Source organism: Bidens hawaiensis, unplaced genomic scaffold (genome assembly GCF_021521415.1).
Source record: "Bidens hawaiensis isolate Kalapana, Puna unplaced genomic scaffold, B.hawaiensis_p1.1 tig00028528_1, whole genome shotgun sequence".
NCBI lineage: Eukaryota > Viridiplantae > Streptophyta > Magnoliopsida > Asterales > Asteraceae > Bidens > Bidens hawaiensis.
Genome location: NW_027505121.1, coordinates 219,507 through 237,809, shown reverse-complemented (window position 1 = coordinate 237,809; position 18,303 = coordinate 219,507). Strand labels below are relative to the sequence as shown.

The window sequence follows — 18,303 nt, the reverse complement described above, 5'->3', positions numbered from 1 at the left end:
GTTTTTTTACTTTTTTCACAAATGGTGTAACCGTGGTTTGAAACCACGGGTTGCCTTTTCTTTTTTTCCTCTGGTACGTTAGATGAAATTTCATAAAACAATAAAGTATGATTAAAATAATACAAACCGTGGTTTGAAACCACGGATTGCACCCAAAATAACAACCTAATACTGCTTTTCGTGAGTGAGGTGGTTTTGATAGTCAAGCCGTGGTTTGAAACCATGGGTTGATGTTTTTTATTAGACAAAATGACAAAAGATGTCCTTTACGTTTAACCTGATTTTCATTTGACATCCTTTAATGAAAGAAATGGCAGAAGACGTATTTCATGTTTCAAATTCCTTTCATGTTTCGTCCTTTGTCACTAACCCAGTTAAATTTTTTTGTTTAATCTGATCATGTGCCTTGCACATGAGGGCAGTGTGTTCATTTTAATAAACTCTCTCTCTCTACCTAACTCTCTCTCTCTTCTTCTTTCTTTTTCTTTCTTTCTTTTTCTTTTGTTCCTCTATCTGCTTCCTAGCTGCAACATCACCAATCACGACCAAGAACCAACACTACCCCCCTAATTCTCCGGCGATGCTCAGATCCGACAGCCACCAGTGGGCCACAAATTTAAGATGAAGTGGCTACCATATGGAAATCCACTGCTACCCATTGTTCTAGGGTTTGTGAAACCCGAACTGAACCGGCGGTCTTAGCTTTTCCAACTAGGGAACCTCTAGCGGTGCAGCTTTTCCGATGAAGCCACCATGCCACCAGAAACAAATGTTATCGCGGTTGTTGAAGCCACCGGGAAAGAACCAGTGAGTCACCGGTTATCGCCGTCGTTGTATAGAGAACCCAAACAGTCTGTTGATCCGTTTCATTGAACTAGAATCATCATCATCGGAGCAATCATCATCTTGATTTGGAGTTTTTTTTCAAGGGTTTCGTATCATCTTTAAACTTCCATCTAAATTTGGAGCCACCGATTGAAGATTTGTTTTAGAGTCTTTCAAGAAATTTAAGATATTGCAAGATGATGGGATATGAATTATTAATGAAACCCTAACTCTTGTTTTGAACTGAATTTAGGAATTATTAATGAGTCATGAAATTGAAATGGGGATTGGTGGTAGTGTTTGTGGTGGTGAACAATGCTGTTAATGGTGGTGGTGACCGGTGGTTTAGGTAGGAGGTAAATAGATGTGTGGAGATGCAGACAAGAAGTAGAGAGAGAATCAAAAGAGAAAGAAAGGAGAGAGAGAGGGGGGGGGGGGAGAGATAGAGATTATTACATAAAAAGTCCTTAAAGGGTTAAAATGACCACATTGCTCTCATGTGTAAGATACGTGACAAGATTTAACAAAAAAAATTAACTGGGTTAGTGACAAAGGACATAACGTGAAACAAATTTGAAACATGAAAATCAGGTTAAAGGTAAAGGATGTCTTTTGCTATTTTGTCTTTTTATTATTATTTTTTTTGTTAAGTGCAAAATGTTCACATGCACCTTTTTGTTTTTTAGACAACTCGTGGTTCTAGACCACGGTTTGATTTTTTTTAGCATTCAGTATTCTTCACTTGTGATATTGATGCTTTTGTTTTTTCTCCATTGAAGTGACATTACAATTGTATAATCAATTCGTGAACTTACCGATTTTTAATTGAAAGATTCGTACATGCATTTTTAGAATCCATCATGCAATATATATGGAAGTTGATTTTGGTATCCTCATCAAAGCCATCCTATCATTTCTTCAATTAATTTGTTAGGAGCTTCATAACCTGTGTTGTGAGAATAGAAAATGAATTCACGAGTATTTCCTGGTCCAAGTAATTCTAATTTGTTATTTTTAGCTGAAAATCACCGAGCCTATCATTTGTTCCATAATAACAATTTCAGTCAAGAACCCCTAATAGTTCGTCGTGGTTATCAAAAATTCTGGGGATGCATTAGACGTAAACCTATACCGGAGAAGGCCTTCTGAAAAGTAGTTTAAGTGAAAAAGATAGTTGGATGTTGCATTTTCAAGTAGAAGGCCTTCCGGAAAGTAGTTTAAGTGAAAAAGATAGTTGGAGATGTGATACGGCTCTCGTATTTTGGGAAGTTGTTGAACCGCATTTACTAAACAGGGTTATGCGACAATTTGGAATGGTACAAACCAACCCTAGAAATTTGATCTTTAACAAAGAAGAACACATGAGAATGCATAAAGTCAACCTAAAAGGACAAGCAAAGGATTCGAAAAGTGAACACTTAATTTATGTTGAAACGTGGCAAGGGAGGTTAAACAATGTTGTAAATGGTATACCATGTGATACAAGTTTTGGTAGCGAAGAATATATGACATGGTTCATGGCTCAAACCGTATGTTATATTTCTAACCCTAGACAAGCAGGAGCCTCACAAAATCACGGCGGTAGATTTGAACTATTGGTATGTTGTTGCTCGTATATAATTTTGTATTTAACATCTTATTTCGTTGTTTTACAAAATAACTAATGTTTATCTAATATTTATTATATATTGAAGGGTGAAGAGATGTCCCAAGTTTACAGAAACGTGAGAAATTTAATAGAAATGCATCCTGATCAATCTCATTATTTTGAGCCATTTCATTTGTGGCGGCACAATATATGGGACTTACAAGTTTTCAAGAATATATGCAATACCAACCATCACATTTGGCTACAAATATGAACCAATATGATTTCCCAAATGCACCTTTACAAACATTACAAAGGATGCGTAGGCACGTGCTAGGCGTGACCAAAATTTTGAAAACACCCATAATGAAAATTCGAACATTGATAAAAATCCAAATGATAGTGTAGGTGAAACATCATCTTTTAGTATTGCTAATAACCAAAGTTTTCATAATACACAAGGTGGTGCCTTATCTTTTAACGAAGGTGGCATTTACAATTGGGCATACCAAAGGGATGCTACAGGTTTTGGAGTCATGGCTTCGCACTATGGCGGCTGTACTAATTAAAGTTTTTACACACCTTTAGAATGCCCAAGTCGGCAAGTGAGCAATAGCTTCCCAAATGATTTTTATGAATAATATTTTCCCCCAAAATATTAACACTGATGCATATGCTGGTGTAACACTTTGGATTTTTCATATTCATGTTTTGGTCAAAAATTGACAATAGTGATTTTGTAACCATTTTAGTAAATCGGGACTAGGTGCTTGTAAAATAGGTTTGAACACAGAGATTTGTTGCGAGGAAAAAACCTGCTATCCTTAGGATAACAAGAAAAAAACCCCGGGTGGTGAAAACTATCACCACCGGTTTATTAATAATAAAGGTGATTACAAGTGTGGAGCTCAAACTTGATCGTGATTATAAGAATGCAAGTACTAGTAAGTTCTCGAGTGCTAGAGTGTGTGTTATGATCAATGTTTAGAGCTCTATTTATAATAAACAAAGTCTAACAACTATTGCCTATAATTTAGGAAACTTTTGGACTAAATCTAATTAGCCGTTAATCTCTCAATCAACACGTTTCCTTTTTTGCCACGATCTATCAACTGAAAGCGTGAGTCTCCGGGAGATCAAGCAACGGTCTTTGACATGGTAAACATGGAAAGTAGCAAATATTGCGTTCGTTGTATAACGTAATTAGGATACCTGTTACCTTGGATGATACCACATCCTGGATTCGTTTTGAATATAATCTTCGCCGAGGATACTGAAAATCCGTGCCCTAACAATTCATAACCGTATTCGTTTACCTGACCGGGAATATAAATAGGATATTTTGTATTAATAAAAACTTGTATTTAACTTGGTTTATAATTTCATAACTTTCAATCATGCCAAATAGTCCTTAGAAACTCTTAAAATCGCTTAAAATGGCTAAAAAATGCATTTTCGAAATTTCAGGGATCAAAATTGAAAAAAAGGAAAAGATCAGATTTTTCTCCACGCCGCGTTACGCGACATGGGAGACCCTATCTGGTCGCGAGGTGCATCCAGACCCCCAGATCAGCAAGATTGTTTATTTTAAGTCCTAACTTGTGTTTAATGCTAAATCGTTTAATTTTGGATCAAATCTCGTGCTTTAAGCTCCAAGAAAACCCTCCTAGACTTGGTACATGTCCATATACATTTGCCCCTTCCTTAAGAATGAATTTTTGTTTATTTTTAGTTGATTTGCTCATTAAACAAGATATTGTTGCTTAAACAAGTCTTTCGACTAAAATTAACATTAGTTTACTCTTCCTATATAAACAAGGTCATAATAACCTGCAACTCTTTTCCCTAAACCCTAATATACTCAGTAGCAGCCGTTACTTTCAAGAAAACCCGTTCTTCCCTTCGTTCTTTATTATTTTCTTCAAGATTGTTTGTATTCAAATTGACTTTGGTGTTTTCCGGTGTTTGATTCCGTTTTCTCATCGATCTAAGCACTTTCCGGGTATGTTGTCTTCTGTAAAGTTGTTCTCCATTGTTCAATGATCAATAACCCTCAATCAGTTTCTGAGATTGAGGGGAATTGACGGGTCAATTGGACTTCAACACATTTAAGGGCAAATTGGTTAACAAAGTTGACGAATCAATTTTTGTCACTTCTGGTCGGAACTAGCTTTCGGTACATAAGACTTTTAGTTTTCTCTTGAGATTTTGAGTGTACTGAACAAAACCCAACTTCCGACTCGCTGTTCGGATTCTAATAAGTACCAACTCACTTATTTACTGAAAATCTCATAACCGGAGTCCTATACATCCGTTTGGATTGATTCCACGGCTTTGTTCTTGGTTTTGATTCTATTTTATTTTGTATAAGTATCAGGTCTGGTTGGATTAGAACAATCATCCCGTTAACTTTGCTCGTTTATTTTATCTCTCGGTCTTTCGCTTAATCGTCAAGGTGAGAAGTCATTCTCCACTTTTTACATATTTTAAACGTTTTGGGGACACTTGCATACTTATCAGTATCTACATATTATATGTTATTCGCACTAGCAAACTGTGAGTGTTGTGTGTTATCAATTAAATGATTTAATTATTGTTTCTTTAATTGTTTATTTATTGTATTTCAGAGAGGTCCATCAGAAGTCTAGCATGTTACTATGATCATATGCCGTCTTAGTAGCCAAAACCTGATTTGTCACACCCCAATCTACGGCGGAAATGCCGGGGTGCGAATTGATGGTTCACAGCTCAAAATGTACTATCATAAAATAAGAATATGACAATATCTATTAAATTATTTATTTCAAATTTAAGTGCACAAACATTCAAAACATGGCAAAACAATCCAAAACAAATAAATAATCCCAAACAAAATAGAACTATAGATAGTCTTCATGTTATTGCCTTAGGTCCTTCTAAGCGTTCTTCACCTTAAACTTCAAGTCATCTGGTAACATGCATAGCGTAGAAAATAAAGTAGATTTTTTCAACACTAGGTTGAGTGAGAATATCACCAGTTTTCATGATACAATAATATATGTAAATAAGCAAAACGAAACAAATAAATGCGGTAATAATCGATCAAACCGTGAGCAATTAATGTGTCAATTGACCATTGCTATGCGAGCGGCGTTGACTACTGTGACAGTCGTATGATCATACTATAATGTGATTATGATGGACTTCTCCGAATGTGATAAAATAAACACTTATAATGTGATTAAGCTTGTTTAAGGCCTGAATTCGTGTTGTAACCATCCAAACCAACCAAGACTCAACCCATAATTATTCTAGAACCCTTCAAACATGTTTTTATCTCTGTTTATAATTTATTTAAATCAAAACTCATTTTTAAATAAAGAATCGAAGTGTACCGGTTATCCATTGGATAAAGCCTTTACCCAATCCTTCAAACCCTAATATTTCCCAATAAATACCCACCCATCTCAACCGTTTTTCCCTTCACATTTTCATTCTTCTCTCCCAAATTGCCTGAACTTGCAAGTTGTTCTAGCTAGTATTGCTTAAGTTTGACTTTGAAAGTCAACGGAACCGAATCTTGCCTTTCAAACCTTCTCGGGTATATGTTTATGATATTTTCAGTTGTTTTAAGTTAGTTTATGTTAAGAAAACCATTTCCATCTTTGTTTAAGGTATTTGGACCTCCGAACACTTATTTTTGCATTTTAGGCTCGTTTGGGTCGTTTTCGGGAAGTTTACCCGCTTAGCTTTCTTGTTTGAGTTTAGATATGGAAATTTTACATTATTTTAGTTCTATGGTTTTGGGCATGTGGTAACCATCCTCAGTCTCATGCCAAGTCAAGGACCGAACCAAAACTAAACACTAGTTTAAACACTTTAATTAACTTTTAAACAAAGATATTGTATGAAACACTTTAGATTTGAGTTTTTCTTCATGTTGTAGTCATTATATGGTTGATATGGAAGTGTAGAACAAATCTTGGCTTGAACCCAAGTTTCAGGTAAAAATTGAGTAAAACCGAACACTTGTTTTAATAAGTTAGTTAATGTTCAAATCACCAAAAGTTCAACTTATCTTTTTTATTTTTACATTTTATTTTATATTACTCATGTTATTTAAGATTTTAGAAGTGTTGGAACAAATCTTGGCTTAAACCAAGTTTCGGGTAAAAACCAAGTAAAAGTCGAACTACTCGTCTTAACGAGTTAGTCACCGTTCAAACTACCAAAAATCTTTCCAAACCTTTTTAACTCATGTTGCACTTTATATTATTTATATTTCTAAGATTATGATGTGTCGGAACCAAACTTGGTTTTATACCAAGATCGTGCCGACTTACACTCGCTTAAACCCGAGTTTGGGACTTTAACTGATAAAAATCCCCAAACTTGTTTAAGCTACTGATTTTATTGAAGTTATTCATATATTTAAAATGTTTGTTAAGTAGGATGTGGATTTGCTACTTTATCAAGTCCCGAACCGACTAAACCGAACAAATCTTAAAAGTCGGATATTGATGCTTACATTAGCGGGATCGTGCACACTAGCACTAAACCAACTCTCCTATGTAAAGCTTAACAAAGGTTGAGTAAAACAAAACATCAAAGGCCCGGTTTCATGTAATACCCATTTCATGTTATGCTTACTTTATTAACCGCATTTTGTAAAATATAATCCCGAAAACCCAAGCCATGTTTTTATGAACTTTTATACCATTTATATCTCATCTTTAAGACTCATTATTAACTCAAGATCTTTCAATCTAGGACACACACGTTAAATCGTCAGCTCGCTTTCTTGAAGATTATTATTATTATTCTAAGTTTTCTTCATAGCCATCACTATTTTCCAAGTGAGTAATTTCATCCCCGTTTTCGCTTTTATATTTTGGAGGTAGCTTGCATACTTATTCAAACAAAAATGATTTAAGACTTAGATTCTCAAACCGCAAACCCTAGTTTATGTGTTACTTAGAATAATTGCTCGATTGTGTGTTATATGCCTCATATGATTAATTGCTAAATGTTTATTGCTTTTATTGGTTGGTCTCATCCTTATCCTCAATAAGTATGATCATAAGCTCCTCCTTGTAATTTGGTATTTTTACCTATTAGAAAGGAGCCTCATTTATTTATGATTTATATACTGCAATTGTTGTTATTATTTACGGTTTCACATAAGAGCTGTGGATTTTGCTGTCACAACCCAGCCTATGGTGGAAATGCCGGGATGCGAAATGATTGTTCACAGCTCAAAAGGTACTATTATAAAATAAGAATATGACAATATCTATTAAATTTATTTATTTCAAGTTAAAGTGCACAAACATTCGAAACATAACAAAACAATCCAAACAAATAAATAATTCCAAACAAAGTAAAATATAGATAGGCTTCGTTTTATTTCCCAAGGTCCTTCTAAGCATTTTTCACCTTAACTTCAAGTCAACTGGTAACCTGCATATGCGTAGAAAATGAAGTAGATTTTGTCAACACTAGGTTGAGTGAGAATATCACTAGTTTTCATGATACAATAATATAAATATAAATAAGCAAAACGAAATAAATGCGGTAATAAACAATCAAACCGTGAACAATTAATGTGTCAGTTGACCATTGCCATGTGAGCGGACGTTGGCTAATGTGACAGTCGTATGATCATACTATAATGTGATTATTATGATGGACCTCTTCGATGCGATAAAGTAAACACATAAGCAAGTAACAAATAGCATTTGATCGAATACACACAATTATACGTTTGCTGGTTTGTGTATGTATGTAATATAAAAGTAAATATTAATACGCATATGTCCCCAAAACTTATTAAAATCAGTAAAATAGAGGGGAATAATAAATCTCACCTTATAGTTTAGGCGAGTGAATAATAATAAGAATAAACGATGAGAAAATAAGCGAATCGTTCTTTAACGCGTCGACTAAGGTTAATCAAATAAACTTGAAACTTTGAGACAAATAACTATTATTAAAACCAAAAATACTGCACTTGGAATCATTACAAACGGATGTCTAGAACTCCGGTTATGAAAAAATAAATGTTTAAGTGAGATGGTACTGACCAGAATCCGAACAGTGAGTTGGAAGTCGAGTTTTGTTCAGTATCCTTAAAATCACGAAACAAAAATAAAAGTCTTCTGGACTGAAATTCGATTCCGACCAGAATTATGAGAAATTGATTAATCAAAGTTATTGACCAATATGCCCTTAAACGGGTTTTAGTAAAATTAACCTGTCAATATCCCTCAATCTCAGAAATTGATTGAGGGTTATCGACAAGTGAGTTATAATGAACAATTCCTCAGTTAACAACTTACCCGAAAAATGCTTGAGTTGACGGGAATCGAAGTCAAAGGTCATAAACTCGTCAAAGTCAAACCGCAGCTTGTAATCTTCGAGTAAATAAGCCAAAACGAGAGTGTAAACATCGGGTTAATGAATGTGACTGCTAGGAATTCAATATTTCAGTAACCTCTAGGGTTTGGAGTTGTGGTTTGTTTATATAGTTAGTATAACAACTTGTAGAACAAGAAACCGACTTGTTTTGATAAACGAATAACATATTGATAACGAAATCGGGTCTTGTAATCTTTGATATATCGACCAAAATACAGAGAATGAACCAAGATATCATGTTAAGCGAATTTAAGATTTCTAAGGGTTATTTGACACAATTGAAACTTAAGGAATTATAAACTAAATTAAACAAAATTAATTTACTAATAATTGCATTATTGATAAGAAAGATCCGAATTACAATCCTGAATCGGGTAAACAAATACGAATACGTATATGGAAAAACCGAACTGTTACATTTGCCTCATATTATATCTATACAAAAATCATGGAATTTCTCACCAACATTCATGTTGACAAAATATATTTTATGCAACGTTACAGGTTTGATTATTGGTTGATTGATGATTGAAGATATTATTTTCATTTTGGACCGTTAGGATTATTAGTAAATGAACTATTTATTTTTCTTGTATTTTGTTGTATTTGTATGAACAAGTTGTGTTGTGTTTTATGTTAAATGAAATAAATTTGTTGTTTAAATATTGACACTTTAATAGTGTTGTGTGAATTGAAACAATCACGTTGCGCCCCGGCATGTTCCGCCGCTTTTGGCCAGGTTGTGACAAAGATAGTGCGGTAAATGGTATAAACCCCATAACTTCAAAACAACATTGTAACAACTAGTTTAGACTAGAAAGTTATGAGCCGAGTATATTAACATAATAATAAACAGCCGCGAGTACATTTTAGAACAAACTACTCGCATTGGATATGTTAACGGAAGAACTACTCGTATTGGGAATGTATAAGGAAAAACTACTCGTAATGACTATTTGAGCTTTCAATCTAACGGGTCCAGTTAGTTTCTTGTAAAACTAACCGGTTCGATGAATTTGGTAAACAAAACAACTCGTTATGGTTAGTTTAGTAAACTACCAGTGTCTTGGAAACTTGTAATCTACTCGTCACGACTAAACCATTTATGCAGTACTCGTGAGTGCTGATTACGAAGCATGCAACTTCTTTAGTCATGACGACTAAATGGTTAGTGAACGTACTCATCACGGTTAGTTTATGGCCATGTGGCATGTTTTAATTGGCTCTACAAACTATTCGTGTACTAAAATAATTTACTCGTCACAACTAGTTTATAATACCTATTTTTGGAATTCTTATAAAAAATACCTGAAGGCTAAAACTTGAAATTTGTTTTCATAAATACTTTTTTGAGAATTTTTTTTTTCACTTTTGTTAAGGCTAAAGTAAATGCTAAATTGTAAATGTGCAGTAAAAAAATGATCTAGATATCTTCTCACCAATAAGTACATTTTTACTCTACCAGTCATCTTAATTTTATTATTAAAAAATTAGATATATAATTTTACAACTTTAAGTTTCAAATTTATTTCTTAGTTTTAGTAACACATTTAATTTTTTGTCAAATTTTATTATCGTATGCTCCTTTTTTTTCCTTCTTCTAAAAAGACCTCTTAGACTTTATTTGATCTCAAATATGTTATTATTTTTTTTACTTTTTATGATTCTTTTTAAAATAATATATAGTTACATCACAGTTTTAAATCATAGAGAGGATTCATATTGTCGCACAACCATGATCTTGATATAAAAAAAATTATATTGCAACCCCCGATTGAAAAGCTCTTGTTCCGTCACTGAGCCCGTTCCTATGGTCCTCACGCAACGCACGAAGGGAACACACTAGTTTAAATTATATAAAGTGAATTGCTACATTAGAGTTTAGGTGTGTGCAAATTTAGTCCCTTGAGATTTGGGTTGTACGTTAGTAGACTTTAGGTTAGTACACATTTGATCCCTTGAGATTTAAATTTTTTTATGAAATAACAATTAAAAAACAACCAAACGATTTACAATAAAGTGGCATGTAAGCGGGCAACAAGCTATGTCGCAACCCCCTTTTGGATAGCAAATCCAATTTTACTAAAAACAAAGTTTTGGCTCTTATCGGCCGATAAATTACTATGCTCGACTTTTCGAACTCTGTTCAGAAGGTCTACAGCATCCGGAGCTAAGAAACCAAATGTGTCAAAGGCGAAGGGGATAAACACGTGTTGATTCTCCAAACAAGCTTTCTCGTGTTTAACAACCTTGCCCGATGCCGCCTTCAATGCTGCTTGGCCTGCTACAAAACCATTATCCCTAAGACCAACAAGAGGGGACACTCCTGTGAGATCCACACAAGCGTGTTTACCCCCTACCCACCCAAAAACAAGAATATCGGCTGGTCGTAAAGTAGATCTTCCTTCAAGAGGATCCGTAAGAAAGTTTACGGGGGCCTCCTTTTTAATCGAAATTCCAGCCCGTTTAAAAACATCGCATAGAACATCCCTCACCAAATCATGTCTGTACTTAAACCCAGGTAACTCTTTACAATGAACTGTGTGTTCACCAAAAGAATCCAAGCAAACCTTGCGGCAAACTGGGCATGGCTCATCTACCGGGAACAAAGGGATCATTAGTCGATACTTAAGGATGGTCCAGTACTCCAAATCCGACATATGTTGGCCTAATCCTTCAATAGGGTTAACATTTAAAAAATCTTGAGCCCGGGGAGCCCGAAGGCACTCAAACACCGCTTTCTGACGAGGAGATAAATTAAACTTCACTTCCAGACTCTGGATGATTCCACTATAAACGGCACTCACCAAAGCATGTTGGGCTTTAGGTGGGGCGGTGTCTTTAATAGAGAAACCGCTAATATCAAACTCTAGAAGCGAAATGTGTAACCGATCTATCGCACTCCCATAATCGGAGTCAAACCTATCAATACAACAATCTCGAAGGATGTGGTCTTGCAATTTCCAAGATTGTGCCCTCGAGGCCACAAACGCATATGCAGATACGTCTGAAGCTGAACATAAACCCAAACCTCCAAAACGAGTCGGAAGTGATGCCAACCTCCATTGAAATTCCCCAAAAAAGGCACCACCACAAACCACGATGTCCTCAATCGCCCCTCGAAGGCCATTGTCAAAAACAGAAACAGCTTCCCCTACAAACACAGGTTGGCACGTTCTGAGGCCGAACAACAACTTACCCACTCCCATACATGAGCGAAGCAAAAGGAGCTCACATTGGGGGTCCTGTAAACGTGGGAGATGGCTCATCAGTTCCACAGCCCGCGGAGCCCTTTTCACAGCAAGTCCGCTAATGAATTCCGTATCTCGACTAACGGCTCCCCCAAGGATTTAAAATGTATATTTTGGATTATTTTTGTTTATTAAGCTTGCCTTTAAGTACGTAAAAGTAGATAGTTTTTTATGAAACACGCATGTTTTACATAATGCAAGTTTTTTATTGAACACCTATGTTCACATAATAATTATTTTTTAGCATAGTTTTGTATTAATATAAGCCAGCCAGCCACGCACGCAAGCGTTTATAAAAAAAATATGATCACTTTCTTATTATAACTTTTGTTTCCTTTTACGCAAAGAAAAGGTTCAAATAAGACCAAAAAGCCCTTGATCAGACCAAACAAAAGGTTCAACACCAAAACCTGCAACCAATTAACCAGCATCAATGGCAGCAGCTACAGCCTCTGTCTCTGTGTCCTCCACCACCACCACTCTCTCTCTCACTTCCCTTCATCCATCTCATTCACCACCACCAATAACAAAACCCTAACCATCAGAAAACATCACGGCGCTCTTAAGATCCGTGCCATGACCGCTTCATTCGGATCTCGATAACCGTCACTGACAATCCCGTTGTTGTGTATTCCAAAACGTGGTGCTCGTAAGTCACTTAGGGTTTACTGTTTTGTTGTTATTTAATCGCTGCTTGTTTTGATTTGATTTGGATTGTGAAGGTATTCATCTGAGGTGAAATCGTTGTTTAATCGGCTAGGTGTGGAGCCGCTCGTTGTCGAATTGGGTAAGTGTTGTGTTTGGTATGGTTTTGGGGGAAAGGTAAATTTAGTGCTGGCATAGTCATACCGATAAAGCACAGTTACCTTAGGTATATAACTAATTGTGCCAGTTTTTCCAAACACAAACCTGTTTAAAGAAATGATAAATAATGCATATGTATATTGAAACAAAAAGTGCTAAAACTTCATAATAGTCTTATTAGTAAATACATAACCTCGATATAATACTCCTCAACATATTTGAAACAAAAATCCATAAAATTCTTCATTAACAAATAACATAATTTTATAAAATTTTAAATCGAAAATATAAACTGGTTATTAACAGGTGTTTAACCTGTTAAGACATGAATTTAAACAGGTCGACATGTTTAAGACTTTAAGATACGGAGCCTGTTAAGCACAAAAATTGCCAGCCGTAGCCTGTAGGTACATTAATGAAGTAGAAGTTAAACTGATCTGGCAGGTTAGGTTTAAAAGTTCATTACATTAGCGTTTGTTGCATTTTGTTCTTGTAGTTAGGGTTTGTTGAATGTTAAGTTTCGAAATTTGAAGCATAATTAATAGAAATGATGCTTGAAAAAATGAATTAGAGTCTTGAAATTTAAGAACTTATAGTATATAATTAAGTTAATTTGGAGATTTTTGGTATTGGGAAGAAATTTCTTTACACAAAGTGTAAGTTAAAGGTATATGCATCATCTACTTTTTGTTTAAATTGTTTGTAATATGCACATGTTTGTACTTTGTAGTCAAGATTCTTTTACCAAGCCTCACATGCCATATATCTATTATAAAGGAGTCTATCTAACTGTGAGTAGGCAAAGTATTATACAACATACATACTTTTTCTCTAGTAGATGCAGTTAACTTTTAAAACCCTTGTAAACTTTTAGGAACTTATACCGTATTAGTAAGTTAATTTCGAGATTTTTGGTCTAGGTAAGCATGCCTTTACACAAGTTTAAATTAAAGGTATATGCATCATCTGCTTTGTCTAAATTGCTTGTAATATGCACATATTTGTAGTCAAGATTCTCTGACCAGTCTCACATGCCATATGTTTGTTATATTGGAGTCTGCATAACTATATGCATGTAAAGCATTATACGATGTACGTAGTTTTTCACTTTTGTATACACTTTAACTTTTGGAGTTACACTATCTGAATAAAACTTTTTCTTTCTTTTTCAGGTGCACAAGGACCTCAATTACAGAAGGTTCTTGAACGGCTTACTGGCCAGCATACTGTTCCGAATGTTTTTATTGGTATGTTGAAAATGCATTAAGAATCTCTAGTGTGCAATAAAAGATCATCATATTAGTGAATTTGACCACCTGTTTAAGTATTTATGGGTCGAATTGGGTTATGTTTATCTCAAACAGGCCAATAAAAGATCATCGAAAAAGGGAACAAGCCAAAGTGTGAAGAAGTTGTTTTGAAATGAAAAATAGAAATAAAATTGGTTTACAGTGAATTTATATTATTTCTGCTTTAATAATTTCTAATGTGTTCATTTTATCTCATTCTTTGATAACAGGGGGCAAACACATAGGCGGTTGTACAGGTACCAACTTTACCATAGCTTTCTTGCTACTTTATTAACTATTCTGTTGGTATCATGAAAAAATATAATAAATTGTTTACGTGTTAAAGTATATGATTACAAAACTATATTATTACAATAATAGCGGGTAAGCGATTTAGGAGGTTTTATGATAGTGTAACCTCATTTGTGGTTTTGTGCAGATACCGTCAAGTTACATAGGAAAGGGGAACTTGAAGCTTTGCTGGCCGAGGCAAAACAGACATAATTCTACTCATACTCCAGATGTGTTGTATCAATAAGAGAGTATTGTTTAATTTTTCACAAATTTAACTGCTTAATTGTTCTCATTCACAACAATGATAGATTTTATTTTAATGTATGCCATATTTAGATTAAAAAGATGTAACTGGTATGATAGTGACCGTGCTGCATATGCGGTTGACGAATCTTTTTTCCCATTAAGATATATAAACGTAAATTTGTTTACAAGGGTTTTACGCATCTTCAGCAGTAATTCTGAGATGACAGTTTTGACCTGTTTACTTATGATCAGTGGCGGATGGATGTATTGGTGAGTGGGGGTTAGTCACCCACTCAATTATTTGTGATCTGCATATATATTACAATTTTTAGTGTTAATTTTGGATAAAGAAATTCGAAGCCCCTTTTACTTTTTTTATTCGGCCGCTTATCTATAGCCCATCCCAATAAAATGAGAACAAGCCCACTCCTACACTTCATATTTGCTAATGAGTATTGATAGAATTAAAAGACACCTCTAAAATAATAAGATCCTAATTCTTAAACGAACAACACGGCAGACTGTTCAAGCTTCAAGCGACCATCCAAGTTCCAATCAAATCAGGTTCATATATACACTTTTACAGAGATGAAAAAAAGGAAATCAGACCGTATGTATTATCTTAACTCGCAAGCCTTCTTGATTTCTTTATCTTATATATTAATATATCATTGGCTTATTGATGCCTTATTTCTTTGTTTTTGGTAATGTTTCATATGCAACCGTTTACTGTTAAAACTTTGAAGTTTTAATTCATATTGTTAATTTTAATTCTTTAGTTGCTCACTTGCTTGAATATTATGAAAATGGAGTTATTTTATAGTTTACACCACTGTATATTGTTTGGTTTTTGATCTTTTACTGCTTGATTTTTTGTTTTATGAGTGCTATGGAAATTTTTTTAAACCAATATTTGGGCCTAGTTTAGTTGATCTAGATAATCTTACTTCGAATCCCGATATACAAAGAATTTGGGATTACCAAACAGATCAAAGAGATGAGATGTAAAAAGTATTAGGTTAATGAAAAACTTAGAGGACAATTGTCATATATATTTTGTTTTGCTATATTTCTTCCCCACTGAGTTAAATGTCTGGGTCCGCCACTGCTTATGACAGGCCAGTTTAGGGGTTCAAAGTTCAAACGGGATAAAAGACGCTAGAAGTGTATTTCTTTTAATGCATAGGTTTATTCATTGTTATTGTGATGTTACTTCTATAATCATTCATTTTATTATTCATAGAAGAGTTTGGACAAAAAGGTTTTGTTGGACAACAAACTAAACGTTTATTTGTCTGTCTACTTGTTAAACAAGGGAACATGAACATGATTGTATGTTTTTGAAAGAAAACGAACGCAAGTCTCTTTTGTTCTTTAGAACTAGAGTTGAATATAAAGGCTAGTGCATTGTTAGCCCTTGTTATATAGTTCTGGTTCTGTCACTGAATCAAATTTAGGCACTTGAGTATATCGAAGCCAAAGATTGTAATAAAGGAACTTTGAATTCTACAATAATAACATGAAGACGAAGAAGGTGATTTAAACTTCTTGGATCTCATCCAATGCGTAGTTGTTTGTTGATACATTTGCATAATTGACTTTGTTGAACCACACAACAGGATAATGAGTCTTGGATCCTGCAAAAACTTATTAGACTCGTTATCATCCGACACCCCAACACAACACACTAACCGCCCTCACACGCGTGTTAACTTTAACCGATCAAATGTCACAAATGATTCTGCGCCTTTAAACCAGTAGGACTCCTTTCTTAGAATCCTCACCTATACATATAATATCATATTAGTTAATATAGCTAATTTCTTAAGTGTAGACTCGATACTATAATTTCTTAAGGTTTTGTCACACATTTACCCTAGCTCCTTTCTTGGGTCCGATCGGAGGTGGCTTAGGTGCAGCTTCGGTGGTTGGTACGGTGGCTGCAACCAGTGGTGCCCCTCATCAACAGCCACGACAACCAGTCTAGAACTTCTAGTGGTCTTGGAAGAAACATAACCATGGTTCACTTAACTGTGGTTGTGTTGGAGGTAACATTTACGTAATGTACGGGCTGGCACCGCGTTATACTGGTACCGCATTATACAGTGTCATATGCCGTCGTAGGATATTGCTTACACATGTGTAGAGCATACTATATGCTTAGGTAAACACTAAAATTTTTTTTGGAATTGGATGAAAATGAAGGGAAAAAAAAAGAGTTAAAAAGGGTTGCAAATGGCACAAGCGTACGCCGGTGGGCGTAGCCATACAATGATGATATATCACTTGGTGATGGATTATCATGGATATGAGTATTGGTGTTAATCTTTTTTGTACTCTATTGCTAATTTTGTAAGCTTAAAACAAAAGGTCATTATTAACTTAAAAAAATAGCACATTCATATTTCATCCTATGTTCTTAGAATTTGCATTAAACCAATTTGAAATTGCTCCAATTTGAAAGATCTTTGTTGTAACTTTTATTAATATTGTTTTATAACTTTCTTTATTGAGTTTGATCTATTATAGCATCATCAATAGATGATTCTTAGAGTGTTTATAAGGACTAAAGAGAGAATATGAAGCGGATGAGAGAGAGTATGATGTGAAGGAGAGAGAGGGTGTGGTAATGTACTAAGACCATGCGTAGTGGAACGCTTCCTCACCCCATGGAGCCCCCCAAAGTGCCACGAACTCCATCCCCGGCGTGCTTTGGGCGCTATGGAGGGGGTGCTTCCCACAAAGCGCTGGGGTGGGCGGAGGGAGAAGTGGAAGATGATTGGTTGTTGTTTGTTTATTTATTTATTTTTTGATAAATAAAAAAATGGTTTCAGGAAAAGAAGAATAAAGATGAACCAGATGAATGCACCCCATGTTTTCCGGCGAGAAGTTAGAGAAGAAAAGTGGCTGTAAAACCTAATGTTTGTTTAGTAATGGAAAATTGGAAATAAATAATCCCACCTTTTGTGTATTGGCCGATAATAATCTCACCTTTAAAAATCACTACCAACGGTCCCACCTTTCAACTATTTTTGTCTCAATGGCCCTCTGTTAAAAAAATACTTAATGTCGTTAAGTTTTTTCCCTAGCTTCAAACCAACGCTTTAGGGCTTTTGATTGGAAGAACGATATGAGTCAACTGATGTAAAACTTATCTCGAAACGGTGATTCAAATGGCTTGATTTTTGTTAATTGGAAATTCAAGCTCCCAAATTGAAACATTGATTCTTCGTTTGGATCACTATTTCGAGATAAATTTTACATCAGTCGACTCGTATCCTTTTTCCGATCAAAAACCCTAAAACATCGATTTGAATCTGGGAAAAAACTTAACGGCGTTAAGTATTTTTTAGCGAAGGACCATTGTGACAAAAATAGTTGAAAAGTGAAACTATTGATAATGATTTTTAAAGATGACATTATTATCGGCCAATACACAAAATGTGAGATTATTTATTTCCAATTTTTTTTTAGTAATAAGTTGAGTACTTGAGTAGATATAGTAAAATGGGCCTAGCACCATTCATTTTGTAGTGGGTTTGGGCCAAAGAACTAGCCTCCTGAATTTCAAAATTCATACTAGAAGATTATAATCTAATTATTTATTTAT

At 34.8% G+C, this 18,303-nt stretch overlaps 1 pseudogene across 1 annotated transcript; it reads left to right on the top strand.

Moving 5' to 3' along the window:
* Positions 1-753: 753 nt before the first annotated feature.
* Positions 754-14,849, top strand: LOC143610863 (uncharacterized; annotated as a pseudogene). The gene is made up of 6 exons (XR_013149663.1): positions 754-851; positions 12,408-12,709; positions 12,783-12,856; positions 14,037-14,111; positions 14,384-14,410; positions 14,593-14,849. The product of XR_013149663.1 is annotated as an uncharacterized LOC143610863 (transcript).
* Positions 14,850-18,303: the final 3,454 nt, after the last annotated feature.